Source organism: Cylas formicarius, unplaced genomic scaffold (genome assembly GCF_029955315.1).
Source record: "Cylas formicarius isolate icCylForm1 unplaced genomic scaffold, icCylForm1.1 PGA_scaffold_16__1_contigs__length_5364039, whole genome shotgun sequence".
In the NCBI taxonomy this organism is placed as follows: domain Eukaryota; kingdom Metazoa; phylum Arthropoda; class Insecta; order Coleoptera; family Brentidae; genus Cylas; species Cylas formicarius.
The window spans coordinates 2,242,056-2,256,843 of NW_026844246.1; positions in this window are offsets into that span (position 1 = coordinate 2,242,056).

Consider the following 14,788-nt stretch of genomic DNA (forward strand, 5'->3'; position numbering starts at 1 on the left):
CATGCGTTGAAATATAAGTCCATTATATTTTTATAAATTTATGTACTCAATCCCCATATTTGAGAAAAATTTTTGGGCTGACCTGTTAATTAAAAAATATATATTTCAAGCAAAACAATGGCCGTTTGCAGTAGGTAGGTTTCGAACCTACGCTGCCATAGAGATTCTGATTTCTAGTCAGACGCCTTAACCGACAGACCACGGCTAAATCTGTTTGAAAGTAGGACTATTTCTGGTGATGTGCCATTTGAAATATAAGGGCATATGTATGCATATTGTTTTAAATTTATGCACTCAATCCCCATAATTGCCAAAAGGTTCTGGGCTGAGCTGCTAATTACAAAAATTATATTTCAAGCAAAACAATGGCCGTTTGCAGTAGGTAGGTTTGGAACCTACGCTGCCATGGAGAATCTGATTTCTAGTCAGACGCCTTAACCGACAGACCAAAGCTAAATCTGTTTGAAAGTCGAACTATTTCTGGTGATGTGCCATGCGTTGAAATATAAGTCCATTATATTTTTATAAATTTACGTACTCAATCCCCAAATTTGCGAAAAATTTCTGGGCTGAGCTGTTAATTAAAATATATATATTTCAAGCAAAATAATGATCGTTTGCAGTAGGTAGGTTTCGAACCTACGCTGCCATGGAGAATCTGATTTCTTGTCAGACGCCTTAACCGAGAGACCAAGGCTAAATCTGTTTGAAAGTCGAACTATTTCTGGTAATGTGATATGCGTTGAAATATAAGTCCATTATATTTATATAAATTTATGTACTCAATCCCCATATTTGAGAAAAATTTTCTGAGCTGAGCTGTTAATTAAAAAATATATATTTCACGCAAAACAATGGCCGTTTGCAGTAGGTAGGTATCGAAACTACGCTGCCATGGAGAATCTGATTTCTAGTCAGACGCCTTAACCGACAGACCGGGGCTAAATCTGCTTGAAAGTAGGACTATTTCTGGTGATGTGCCATTTGAAACATAAGGGCATATGTATGCATATTATTTTAAATTTATGCACTCAATCCCCAAAATTTTCTGGGCTGAGCTGCTAATTACAAAAATTATATTTCAAGCAAAATAATGGCCGTTTGCAGTAGGTAGGTTTCTAACCTATGCTGGTAGAGAATCTGATTTCTAGTCAGACGCCTTAACCGACAGACCAAGGCTAAATCTGTTTGAAAGTAGGATTATTTCTGGTGATGTGCCATTTGAAATATAAGGGCATATGTATGCATATTGTTTTAATTTTATGCACCTAATCCCCATAATTGACAAAATATTCTTGGCGGAGTTGCTAATTACAAAAATTATATTTCAAGCAAAACAAATGGTCGTTTACAGTAGGTAGGTTTCGAACCTACGCTGCCATAGAGAATCTGATTTCTAGTCAGACGCCTTAACCGACAGACCAGGGCTAAATCTGTTTGAAAATCGAACTATTTCTGGTGATGTGCCATGCGTTGAAATATAAGTACATTAAATTTTTATAAATTTACGTACTCTATCCCCATATTTGAGAAAAATTTCTGGGCTGAGCTGTTAATTAAAAAATATATATTTCAAGCAAAATAAAAGCCGTTTGCAGTAGGTAGGTTTCGAACCTACGCTGCCATAGAGAATCTGATTTCTAGTCAGACGCCTTAACCGACAGACCACGGCTAAATCTGTTTGAAAGTTGGACTATTTCTGGTGATGTGCCATTTGAAATATAAGGGCATTATATTTTTATAAATTTATGTATTCAATCCCCATATTTGAGAAAATTTTCTGGGCTGAGCTGTTAATTAAAAAATATATATTTCAAGCAAAACAATGGCCGTTTGCAGTAGGTAGGTTTCGAACCTACGCTGCCATAGAGAATCTGATTTCTAGTCAGACGCCTTAACCGACAGATCAGTGCTAAATCTGTTTGAAAGTAGGATTATTTCTGGTGATGTGCCATTTGAAATATAAGGGCATATGTATGCATATTGTTTTAATTTTATGCACCTAATCCCCATAATTGACAAAATATTCTGGGCGGAGTTGCTAATTACAAAAATTATATTTCAAGCAAAACAAATGGTCGTTTACAGTAGGTAGGTTTCGAACCTACGCTGCCATAGAGAATCTGATTTCTAGTCAGACGCCTTAACCGACAGACCAGGGCTAAATCTGTTTGAAAGTCGAACTATTTCTGGTGATGTGCCATGCGTTGAAATATAAGTCCATTATATTTTTATAAATTTACTTACTCAATCCCCATATTTGAGAAAAATTTCTGGGCTGAGCTGTTAATTAAAAAATATATATTTCAAGCAAAACAATGGCCGTTTGCAGTAGGTAGGTTTCGAACCTACGCTGCCATAGAGAATCTGATTTCTAGTCAGACGCCTTAACCGACAGACCACGGCTAAATCTGTTTGAAAGTAGGACTATTTCTGGTGATGTGCCATTTGAAATATAAGGGCATATGTATGCATATTGTTTTAAATTTATGCACTCAATCCCCATAATTGACAAAAGGTTCTGGGCTGAGCTGCTAATTACAAAAATTATATTTCAAGCAAAACAATGGCCGTTTGCAGTAGGTAGGTTTCGAACCTACGCTGCCATGGAGAATCTGATTTCTAGTCAGACGCCTTAACCGACAGACCAAGGCTAAATCTGTTTGAAAGTCGAACTATTTCTGGTGATGTGCCATGCGTTGAAATATAAGTCCATTATATTTTTATAAATTTACGTACTCAATCCCCAAATTTGCGAAAAATTTCTGGGCTGAGCTGTTAATTAAAATATATATATTTCAAGCTAAATAATGACCGTTTGCAGTAGGTAGGTTTCGAACCTACGCTGCCATGGAGAATCTGATTTCTTGTCAGACGCCTTAACCGAGAGACCAAGGCTAAATCTGTTTGAAAGTCGAACTATTTCTGGTAATGTGATATGCGTTGAAATATAAGTCCATTATATTTATATAAATTTATGTACTCAATCCCCATATTTGAGAAAAATTTCTGAGCTGAGCTGTTAATTAAAAAATATATATTTCACGCAAAACAATGGCCGTTTGCAGTAGGTAGGTTTCGAACCTACGCTGCCATAGAGAATCTGATTTCTAGTCAGACCAAGGCTAAATCTGTTTGAAAGTCGAACTATTTCTGGTGATGTGCCATGCGTTGAAATATAAGTCCATTATATTTTTATAAATTTACGTACTCAATCCCCATATTTGAGAAAAATTTCTGGTCTGAGCTGTTAATTAAAAAATATATATTTCAAGCAAAATAATGGGCGTTTGCAGTAGGTAGGTTTCGAACCTACGCTGCCATAGAGAATCTGATTTCTAGTCAGACGCCTTAACCGAGAGACCAAGGCTAAATCTGTTTGAAAGACGAACTATTTCTGGTGATGTGCCATGCGTTGAAATATAAGTCCATTATATTTTTATAAATTTACGTACTCAATCCCCATATTTGAGAAAAATTTCTGGTCTGAGCTGTTAATTAAAAAATATATATTTCAAGCAAAATAATGGCCGTTTGCAGTAGGTAGGTTTCGAACCTACGCTGCCATAGAGAATCTGATTTCTAGTCAGACGCCTTAACCGACAGACCACGGCTAAATCTGTTTGAAAGTTGGACTATTTCTGGTGATGTGCCATTTGAAATATAATGGCATATGTATGCATATTGTTTTAAATTTATGCACTCAATCCCCATAATTGACAAAAGGTTCTGGGCTGAGCTGCTAATTACAAAAATTATATTTCAAGCAAAACAATGGCCGTTTGCAGTAGGTAGGTTTCGAACCTACGCTGCCATAGAGAATCTGATTTCTAGTCAGACGCCTTAACCGACAGACCAGGGCTAAATCTGTTTGAAAGTAGGACTATTTCTGGTGATGTGTCATTTGAAATACAAGGGCATATGTATGCATATTGTTTTAAATTTAAGCACTCAATCCCCATAATTGACAAAATTTTCTGGGCTGAGCTGCTAATTACAAAAATTATATTCAAGCAAAACAAATGGTCGTTTGCAGTAGGTAGGTTTCGAACCTATGCTGATAGAGAATCTGATTTCTCGTCAGACGCCTTAACCGACAGACCAAGGCTAAATCTGTTTAAAAGTCGAACTATTTCTGGTGATGTGCCATGCGTTGAAATATAAGTCCATTATATTTTTATAAATTTACGTACTCAATCCCCATATTTGAGAAAAATTTCTGGTCTGAGCTGTTAATTAAAAAATATATATTTCAAGCAAAATATTGGCCGTTTGCAGTAGGTAGGTTTCGAACCTACGCTGCCATAGAGAATCTGATTTTTAGTCAGACGCCTAAACCGACAGACCACGGCTAAATCTGTTTGAAAGTTGGACTATTTCTGGTGATGTGCCATTTGAAATATAAGGGCATATGTATGCATATTGTTTTAAATTTATGCACTCAATCCCCATAATTGACAAAAGTTTCTGGGCTGAGCTGCTAATTACAAAAATTATATTTCAAGCAAAACAATGGCCGTTTGCAGTAGGTAGGTTTCGAACCTACGCTGCCATAGAGAATCTGATTTCTAGTCAGACGCCTTAACCGACAGACCAGGGCTAAATCTGTTTGAAAGAAGGACTATTTCTGGGGATGTGCCATTTGAAATATAAGGGCATATGTATGCATATTGTTTTAAATTTATGCACTCAATCCCCATAATTGACAAAAGTTTCTGGGCTGAGCTGCTAATTACATAAATTATATTTGAAGCAAAACAAATGGTCGTTTCCAGTAGGTAGGTTTCGAACATATGCTGATAGAAAATCTGATTTCTAGTCAGACGCCTTAACCGACAGACCAAGGCTAAATCTGTATGAAAGTCGAACTATTTCTGGTGATGTGCCATGCGTTGAAATATAAGGACATTATATTTTTATAAATTTATGTAGTCAATTCCCATATTTGAGGAAAATTTCTGGGCTGACCTGTTAATTAAAAAATATATATTTCAAGCAAAAAAATGGCCGTTTGCAGTAGGTAGGTTTCGAACCTACGCTGCCATGGAGAATCTGATTTCTAGTCAGGCGCCTTAACCGACAGACCAAGGCTAAATCTGTTTGAAAGTCGAACTATTTCTGGTGATGTGCCATGCGTTGAAATATAAGTCCATTATATTTTTATAAATTTACGTACTCAATCCCCATATTTGCGAAAAATTTCTGGGCTGAGCTGTTAATTAAAAAATATATATTTCAAGCAAAATAATGACCGTTTGCAGTAGGTAGGTTTCGAACCTACGCTGCCATGGAGAATCTGATTTCTTGTCAGACGCCTTAACCGAGAGACCAAGGCTAAATCTGTTTGAAAGTCGAACTATTTCTGGTAATGTGATATGCGTTGAAATTTATGTACTCAATCCCCATATTTGAGAAAAATTTCTGAGCTGAGCTGTTAATTAAAAAATATATATTTCACGCAAAACAATGGCCGTTTGCAGTAGGTAGGTATCGAAACTACGCTGCCATGGAGAATCTGATTTCTAGTCAGATGCCTTAACCGACAGACCAGGGCTAAATCTGTTTGAAAGTAGGACTATTTCTGGTGATGTGCCATTTGAAATATAAGGGCATATGTATGAATATTGTTTCAAATTTATGCACTCAATCCCCATAATGGACAAAATTTTCTGGGCTGAGCTGCTAATTACAAAAATTATATTTCAAGCAAAATAATGGCCGTTTGCAGTAGGTAGGTTTCGAACCTACGCTGCCATGGAGAATCTGATTTCTAGTCAGACGCCTTAACCGACAGACCAAGGCTAAATCTGTTTGAAAGTCGAACTATTTTTGGTGTTGTGCCATGCGTTGAAATATAAGTCCATTATATTTTTATAAATTTTCGTACACAATCCCCATATTTGAGAAAAATTTCTGGGCTGAGCTGTTAATTAAAAAATATATATTTCAAGCAAAATAATGACCGTTTGCAGTAGGTAGGTTTCGAACCTACGCTGCCATGGAGAATCTGATTTCTAGTCAGACGCCTTAACCGAGAGACCGAGGCTAAATCTGTTTGAAAGTCGAACTATTTCTGGTAATGTGCCATGCGTTGAAATATAAGTCCTTTATATTTTTATAAATTTATGTACTCAATCCCCATATTTGAGAAAAATTTCTGAGCTGAGCTGTTAATTAAAAAATATATATTTCACGCAAAATAATGGCCGTTTGCAGTAGGTAGGTATCGAAACTACGCTGCCATGGAGAATCTGATTTCTAGTCAGACGCCTTAACCGACAGACCGGGGCTAAATCTGCTTGAAAGTAGGACTATTTCGGGTGATGTGCCATTTGAAATATGCATATTGTTTTAAATTTATGCACTCAATCCCCATAATTGACAAAATTTTCTGGGCTGAGCTGCTAATTACAAAAATTATATTTCAAGCAAAATAATGGCCGTTTGCAGTAGGTAGGTTTCTAACCTATGCTGATAGAGAATCTGATTTCTAGTCAGACGGCTTAACCGACAGACCAAGGCTAAATCTGTTTGAAAGTCGAACTATTTCTGGTGATGTGCCGTGCGTTGAAATATAAGGCCATTATATTTTTATAAATTTATGTAGTCAATTCCCATATTTGAGGAAAATTTCTGGGCTGACCTGTTAATTAAAAATTATATATTTCAAGCAAAACAATGGCCGTTTGCAGTAGGTAGGTTTCGAACCTACGCTGCCATAGGGAATCTGATTTCTAGTCAGACGCTTTAACCGACAGGCCAAGGCTAAATCTGTTTGAAAGTCGAACTATTTCTGGTGATGTGCCATGCGTTGAAATATAAGTCCATTATATTTTTATAAATTTATGTATTCAATCCCCATATTTGAGAAAATTTTCTGGGCTTAGCTGTTAATTAAAAAATATATATTTCAAGCAAAACAATGGTCGTTTGCAGTAGGTAGGTTTCGAACATACGCTGCCATAGGGAATCTGATTTCTAGTCAGACGCTTTAACCGACAGGCCAAGGCTAAATGTGTTTGAAAGTCGAACTATTTCTGGTGATGTGCCATGCGTTGAAATATAAGTCCATTATATTTTTATAAATTTATGTACTCAATCCCCATATTTGAGAAAAATTTCTGAGCTGAGCTGTTAATTAAAAAATATATATTTCACGCAAAACAATGGCCGTTTGCAGTAGGTAGGTATCGATCCTACGCTGCCATGGAGAATCTGATTTCTAGTCAGACGCCTTAACCGACAGACCAAGGCTAAATCTGTTTGAAAGTCGAACTATTTCTGTTGTTGTACCAAGCGTTGAAATATAAGGCCATTATATTTTTATAAATTTATGTATTCAATCCCCATATTTGAGAAAATTTTCTGGGCTTAGCTGTTAATTAAAAAATATATATTTCAAGCAAAACAATGGTCGTTTGCAGTAGGTAGGTTTCGAACATACGCTGCCATAGGGAATCTGATTTCTAGTCAGACGCCTTAACCGACAGACCAAGGCTAAATCTGTTTGAAAGTCGTACTATTTCTGGTGATGTGCCATGCGTTGAAATATAAGGCCATTATATTTTTATAAATTTATGTATTCAATCCCCATATTTGAGAAAATTTTCTGGGCTGAGCTGTTAATTAAAATATATATATTTCAAGCAAAACAATGACCGTTTGCAGTAGGTAGGTTTCGAACCTACGCTGCCATAGAGAATCTGATTTCTAGTCAGACGCCTTAACCGGCAGACCAGTGCTAAATCTGTTTGAAAGTAGGATTATTTCTGGTGATGTGCCATTTGAAATATAAGGGCATATGTATGCATATTGTTTTAATTTTATGCACTCAATCCCCATAATTGACAAAATTTTCTGGGCGGAGCTGCTAATTACAAAAATTATATTTCAAGCAAAACAAATGCTCGTTTACAGTAGGTAGTTTTCGAACCTACGCTGCCATAGAGAATCTGATTTCTAGTCAGACGCCTTAACCGACAGACCAAGGCTAAATCTGTTTGAAAGTCGAACTATTTCTGGTAATGTGCCATGCGTTGAAATATAAGTCCATTATATTTTTATAAATTTACGTACTCAATCCCCATATTTGAGAAAAATTTCTTTGCTGAGCTGGTAATTAAAAAATATATATTTCAAGCAAAACAATGGCCGTTTGCAGTAGGTAGTTTTCGAACCTACGCTGCCATAGAGAATCTGATTTCTAGTCAGACGCCTTAACCGACAGACCAGGGCTAAATCTGTTTGAAAGTCGAACTATTTCTGGTGATGTGCCATGCGTTGAAATATAAGTCCATTATATTTTTATAAATTTACGTACTCAATCCCCATATTTGAGAAAAATTTCTTTGCTGAGCTGTTAATTAAAAAATATATATTTCAAGCAAAATAATGGCCGTTTGCAGTAGGCAGGTTTCGAACCTACGCTGCCATGGAGAATTTGATTTCTAGTCAGACGCCTTAACCGACAGACCAAGGCTAAATCTGTTTGAAAGTCGAACTATTTCTGGTGATGTGCCATGCGTTGAAATATAAGTCCATTATATTTTTATAAATTTACGTACTCAATCCCCATATTTGAGAAAAATTTCTTTGCTGAGCTGGTAATTAAAAAATATATATTTCAAGCAAAACAATGGCCGTTTGCAGTAGGTAGTTTTCGAACCTACGCTGCCATAGAGAATCTGATTTCTAGTCAGACGCCTTAACCGACAGACCAGGGCTAAATCTGTTTGAAAGTCGAACTATTTCTGGTGATGTGCCATGCGTTGAAATATAAGTCCATTATATTTTTATAAATTTACGTACTCTATCCCCATATTTGAGAAAAATTTCTGGGCTGAGCTGTTAATTAAAAAATATATATTTCAAGCAAAATAATGGCCGTTTGCAGTAGGTAGGTTTCGAACCTACGCTGCCATGGAGAATCTGATTTCTAGTCAGACGCCTTAACCGACAGACCAAGGCTAAATCTGTTTGAAAGTCGAACTATTTCTGGTGATGTGCCATGCGTTGAAATATAAGTCCATTATATTTTTATAAATTTACGTACTCAATCCCCATATTTGAGAAAAATTTCTGAGCTGAGCTGTTAATTAAAAAATATATATTTCACGCAAAACAATGGCCGTTAGCAGTAGGTAGGTATCGAACCTACGCTGCCATGGAGAATCTGATTTCTAGTCAGACGCCTTAACCGACAGACCAAGGCTAAATCTGTTTGAAAGTCGAACTATTTCTGGTAATGTGCCATGCGTTGAAATATAAGTCCATTATATTTTTATAAATTTATGTACTCAATCCCCATATTTGAGAAAAATTTCTGAGCTGAGCTGTTAATTAAAAAATATATATTTCACGCAAAACAATGGCCGTTTGAAGTAGGTAGGTATCGAACCTACGCTGCCATGGAGAATCTGATTTCTAGTCAGACGCCTTAACCGACAGACCGGGGCTAAATCTGTTTGAAAGTAGGACTATTTCTGGTGATGTGCCATTTGAAATATAAGGGCATATGTATGCATATTGTTTTAAATTTATGCACTCAATCCCCATAATTGACAAAATTTTCTGGGCTGAGCTGCTAATTACAAAAATTATATTTCAAGCAAAATAATGGCCGTTTGCAGTAGGTAGGTTTCGAACCTACGCTGCCATGGAGAATCTGATTTCTAGTCAGACGCCTTAACCGACAGACCAAGGCTAAATCTGTTTGAAAGTCGAACTATTTCTGGTGATGTACCATGCGTTGAAATATAAGTCCATTATATTTTTATAAATTTACGTACTCAATCCCCATTATTGAGAAAAATTTCTGGGCTGAGCTGTTAATTAAAAAAAATATATTTCAAGCAAAATAATGACCTTTTGCAGTAGGTAGGTTTCGAACCTACGCTGCCATGGAGAATCTGATTTCTAGTCAGACGCCTTAACCGACAGACCAAGGCTAAATCTGTTTGAAAGTCGAACTATTTCTGGTGATGTGCCATGCGTTGAAATATAAGTCCATTATATTTTTATAAATTTACGTACTCAATCCCCATATTTGAGAAAAATTTCTTTGCTGAGCTGTTAATTAAAAAATATATATTTCAAGCAAAACAATGGCCGTTTGCAGTAGGTAGGTTTCGAACCTACGCTGCCATAGAGAATCTGATTTATAGTCAGACGCCTTAACCGACAGAAAAGGGCTAAATCTGTTTGAAAGTAGGACTATTTCTGGTGATGTGCCATTTGAAATATAAGGGCATATGTATGCATATTGTTTTAAATTTATGCACTCAATCCCCATAATTGACAAAATTTTCTGGGCTGAGCTGCTAATTACAAAAATTGTATATCAAGCAAAACAAATGGTCGTTTGCAGTAGGCAGGTTTCGAACCTATGCTGATAGAGAATCTGATTTCTAGTCAGACGCCTTAACCGACAGACCAAGGCTAAATCTGTTTGAAAGTCGAACTATTTCTGGTGATGTGAAATGCGTTGAAATATAAGGCCATTATATTTTTATAAATTTATGTAGTCAATTCCCATATTTGAGGAAAATTTCTGGGCTGACCTGTTAATTAAAAAATATATATTTCAAGAAAAACAATGGCCGTTTGCAGTAGGTAGGTTTCGAACATACGATGCCATGGAGAATCTGATTTCTAGTCTGACGCCTTAACCGACAGACCAAGGCTAAATCTGTTTGAAAGTCGAACTATTTCTGGTGATGTGCCATGCGTTGAAATATAAGGATATTATATTTTTATAAATTTATGTAGTCAATCCCCATATTTGAGAAAAATTTCTGGGCCGACCTGTTTATTAAAAAATATATATTTCAAGCAAAACAATGGCCGTTTGCAGTAGGTAGTTTTCGAACCGACGCTGCCATAGCGAATCTGATTTCTAGTCAGACGCCTTAACCGACAGACCAGGGCTAAATCTGTTTGAAAATAGGACTATTTCTGGTGATGTACCATTTGAAATATAAGGGCATATGTATGCATATTGTTTTAAATTTATGCACTCAATCCCCATAATTGACAAAATTTTCTGGGCTGAGCTGCTAATTACAAAAATTATATTTCAAGCAAAATAATGGCCGTTTGCAGTAGGTAGGTTCCGAACCTACGCTGCCATAAAGAATCTGATTTCTAGTCAGACGCCTTAACCGACAGACCACGGCTAAATCTGTTTGAAAGTTGGACTATTTCTGGTGATGTGCCATTTGAAATATAAGGGCACATGTATGCATATTGTTTTAAATTTATGCACTCAATCCCCATAATTGACAAAAGTTTCTGGGCTGAGCTGCTAATTACAAAAATTATATTTCAAGCAAAACAATGGCCGTTTGCAGTAGGTAGGTTTCGAACCTACGCTGCCATAGAGAATCTGATTTCTAGTCAGACGCCTTAACCGAGAGTCCAAGGCTAAATCTGTTTGAAAGACGAACTATTTCTGGTAATGTGCCATGCGTTGAAATATAAGTCCATTATATTTTTATAAATTTATGTACTCAATCCCCATATTTGAGAAAAATTTCTGGGCTGACCTGTTAATTAAAAAATATATATTTCAAGCAAAACAATGGCCGTTTGCAGTAGGTAGGTTTCGAACCTACGCTGCCATAGAGAATCTGATTTCTAGTCAGACGCCTTAACCGACAGACCACGGCTAAATCTGTTTGAATGTAGGACTATTTCTGGTGATGTGCCATTTGAAATATAAGGGCATATGTATGCATATTGTTTTAAATTTATGCACTCAATCCCCATAACTGACAAAAGTTTCTCGGCTGAGCTGCTAATTACAAAAATTATATTTCAAGCAAAACAATGGCCGTTTGCAGTAGGTAGGTTTCGAACCTACGCTGCCATAGAGAATCTGATTTCTAGTCAGACGCCTTAACCGAGAGACCAAGGCTAAATCTGTTTGAAAGACGAACTATTTCTGGTAATGTGCCATGCGTTGAAATATAAGTCCATTATATTTTTATAAATTTATGTACTCAATCCCCATATTGGAGAAAAATTTCTGGGCTGACCTGTTAATTAAAATATATATATTTCAAGCAAAATAATGACCGTTTGCAGTAGGTAGGTTTCGAACCTACGCTGCCATGGAGAATCTGATTTCTTGTCAGACGCCTTAACCGAGAGACCAAGGCTACATCTGTTTGAAAGTCGAACTATTTCTGGTAATGTGATATGCGTTGAAATATAAGTCCATTATATTTATATAAATTTATGTACTCAATCCCCATATTTGAGAAAAATTTCTGAGCTGAGCAGTTAATTAAAAAATATATATTTCACGCAAAACAATGGCCGTTTGCAGTAGGTAGGTATCGAAACTACGCTGCCATGGAGAATCTGATTTCTAGTCAGACGCCTTAACCGACAGACCGGGGCTAAATCTGCTTGAAAGTAGGACTATTTCTGGTGATGTGCCATTTGAAATATAAGGGCATATGTATGCATATTATTTTAAATTTATGCACTCAATCCCCATAATTGACAAAATTTTCTGGGCTGAGCTGCTAATTACAAAAATTATATTTCAAGCAAAATAATGGCCGTTTGCAGTAGGTAGGTTTCTAACCTATGCTGATAGAGAATCTGATTTCTAGTCAGACGCCTTAACCGACAGACCAAGGCTAAATCTGTTTAAAAGTCGAACTATTTCTGGTGATGTGCCATGCGTTGAAATATAAGTCCATTATATTTTTATAAATTTACGTACTCAATCCCCATATTTGCGAAAAATTTCTTTTCTGAGCTGTTAATTAAAAAATATTTATTTCAAGCAAAATAATGGCCGTTTGCAGTAGGTAGGTTTCGAACCTACGCTGCCATAGAGAATCTGATTTCTAGTCAGACGCCTTAACCGACAGACCACGGCTAAATCTGTTTGAAAGTTGGACTATTTCTGGTGATGTGCCATTTGAAATATAAGGGCATATGTATGCATATTGTTTTAAATTTATGCACTCAATCCCCATAACTGACAAAAGTTTCTCGGCTGAGCTGCTAATTACAAAAATTATATTTCAAGCAAAACAATGGCCGTTTGCAGTAGGTAGGTTTCGAACCTACGCTGCCATAGAGAATCTGATTTCTAGTCAGACGCCTTAACCGAGAGACCAAGGCTAAATCTGTTTGAAAGACGAACTATTTCTGGTAATGTGCCATGCGTTGAAATATAAGTCCATTATATTTTTATAAATTTATGTACTCAATCCCCATATTGGAGAAAAATTTCTGGGCTGACCTGTTAATTAAAAAATATATATTTCAAGCAAAACAATGGCCGTTTGCAGTAGGTAGGTTTCGAACCTACGCTGCCATAGAGAATCTGATTTCTAGTCAGACGCCTTAACCGACAGACCACGGCTAAATCTGTTTGAAAGTAGGACTATTTCTGGTGATGTGCCATTTGAAATATAAGGGCATATGTATGCATATTGTTTTAAATTTATGCACTCAATCCCCATAATTGACAAAAGGTTCTGGGCTGAGCTGCTAATTACAAAAATTATATTTCAAGCAAAACAATGGCCGTTTGCAGTAGGTAGGTTTCGAACCTACGCTGCCATAGAGAATCTGATTTCTAGTCAGACGCCTTAACCGACAGACCAGGGCTAAATCTGTTTGAAAGTAGGACTATTTCTGGTGATGTGTCATTTGAAATATAAGGGCATATGTATGCATATTGTTTTAAATTTAAGCACTCAATCCCCATAATTGACAAAATTTTCTGGGCTGAGCTGCTAATTACAAAAATTATATTCAAGCAAAACAAATGGTCGTTTGCAGTAGGTAGGTTTCGAACCGATGCTGATAGAGAATCTGATTTCTAGTCAGACGCCTTAACCGACAGACCAAGGCTAAATCTGTTTAAAAGTCGAACTATTTCTGGTGATGTGCCATGCGTTGAAATATAACTCCATTATATTTTTATAAATTTATGTACTCAATCCCCATATTCGAGAAAAATTTCTGGGCTGACCTGTTAATTAAGAAATATATATTTCAAGCAAAACAATGGCCGTTTGCAGTAGGTAGGTTTCGAACCTACGCTGCCATAGAGAATCTGATTTCTAGTCAGACGCCTTAACCGACAGACCACGGCTAAATCTGTTTGAAAGTAGGACTATTTCTGTTGATGTGTTATTTGAAATATAAGGGCATATGTATGCATATTGTTTTAAATTTATGCACTCAATCCCCATAATTGACAAAAGTTTCTGGGCTGAGCTGCTAATTACAAAAATTATATTTCAAGCAAAACAATGGCCGTTTGCAGTAGGTAGGTTTCGAACCTACGCTGCCATAGAGAATCTGATTTCTAGTCAGACGCCTTAACCGACAGACCAGGGCTAAATCTGTTTGAAAGAAGGACTATTTCTGGTGATGTGCCATTTGAAATATAAGGGCATATGTATGCATATTGTTTTAAATTTATGCACTCAATCCCCATAATTGACAAAAGTTTCTGGGCTGAGCTGCTAATTACAAAAATTATATTTGAAGCAAAACAAATGGTCGTTTGCAGTAGGTAGGTTTCGAACATATGCTGATAGAAAATCTGATTTCTAGTCAGACGCCTTAACCGACAGACCAAGGCTAAATCTGTTTGAAAGTCGAACTATTTCTGGTGATGTGCCATGCGTTGAAATATAAGGCCATTATATTTTTATAAATTTATGTAGTCAATTCCCATATTTGAGAAAAATTTCTGGGCTGAGCTGTTAATTAAAAAATATATATTTCAAGCAAAATAATGACCGTTTGCAGT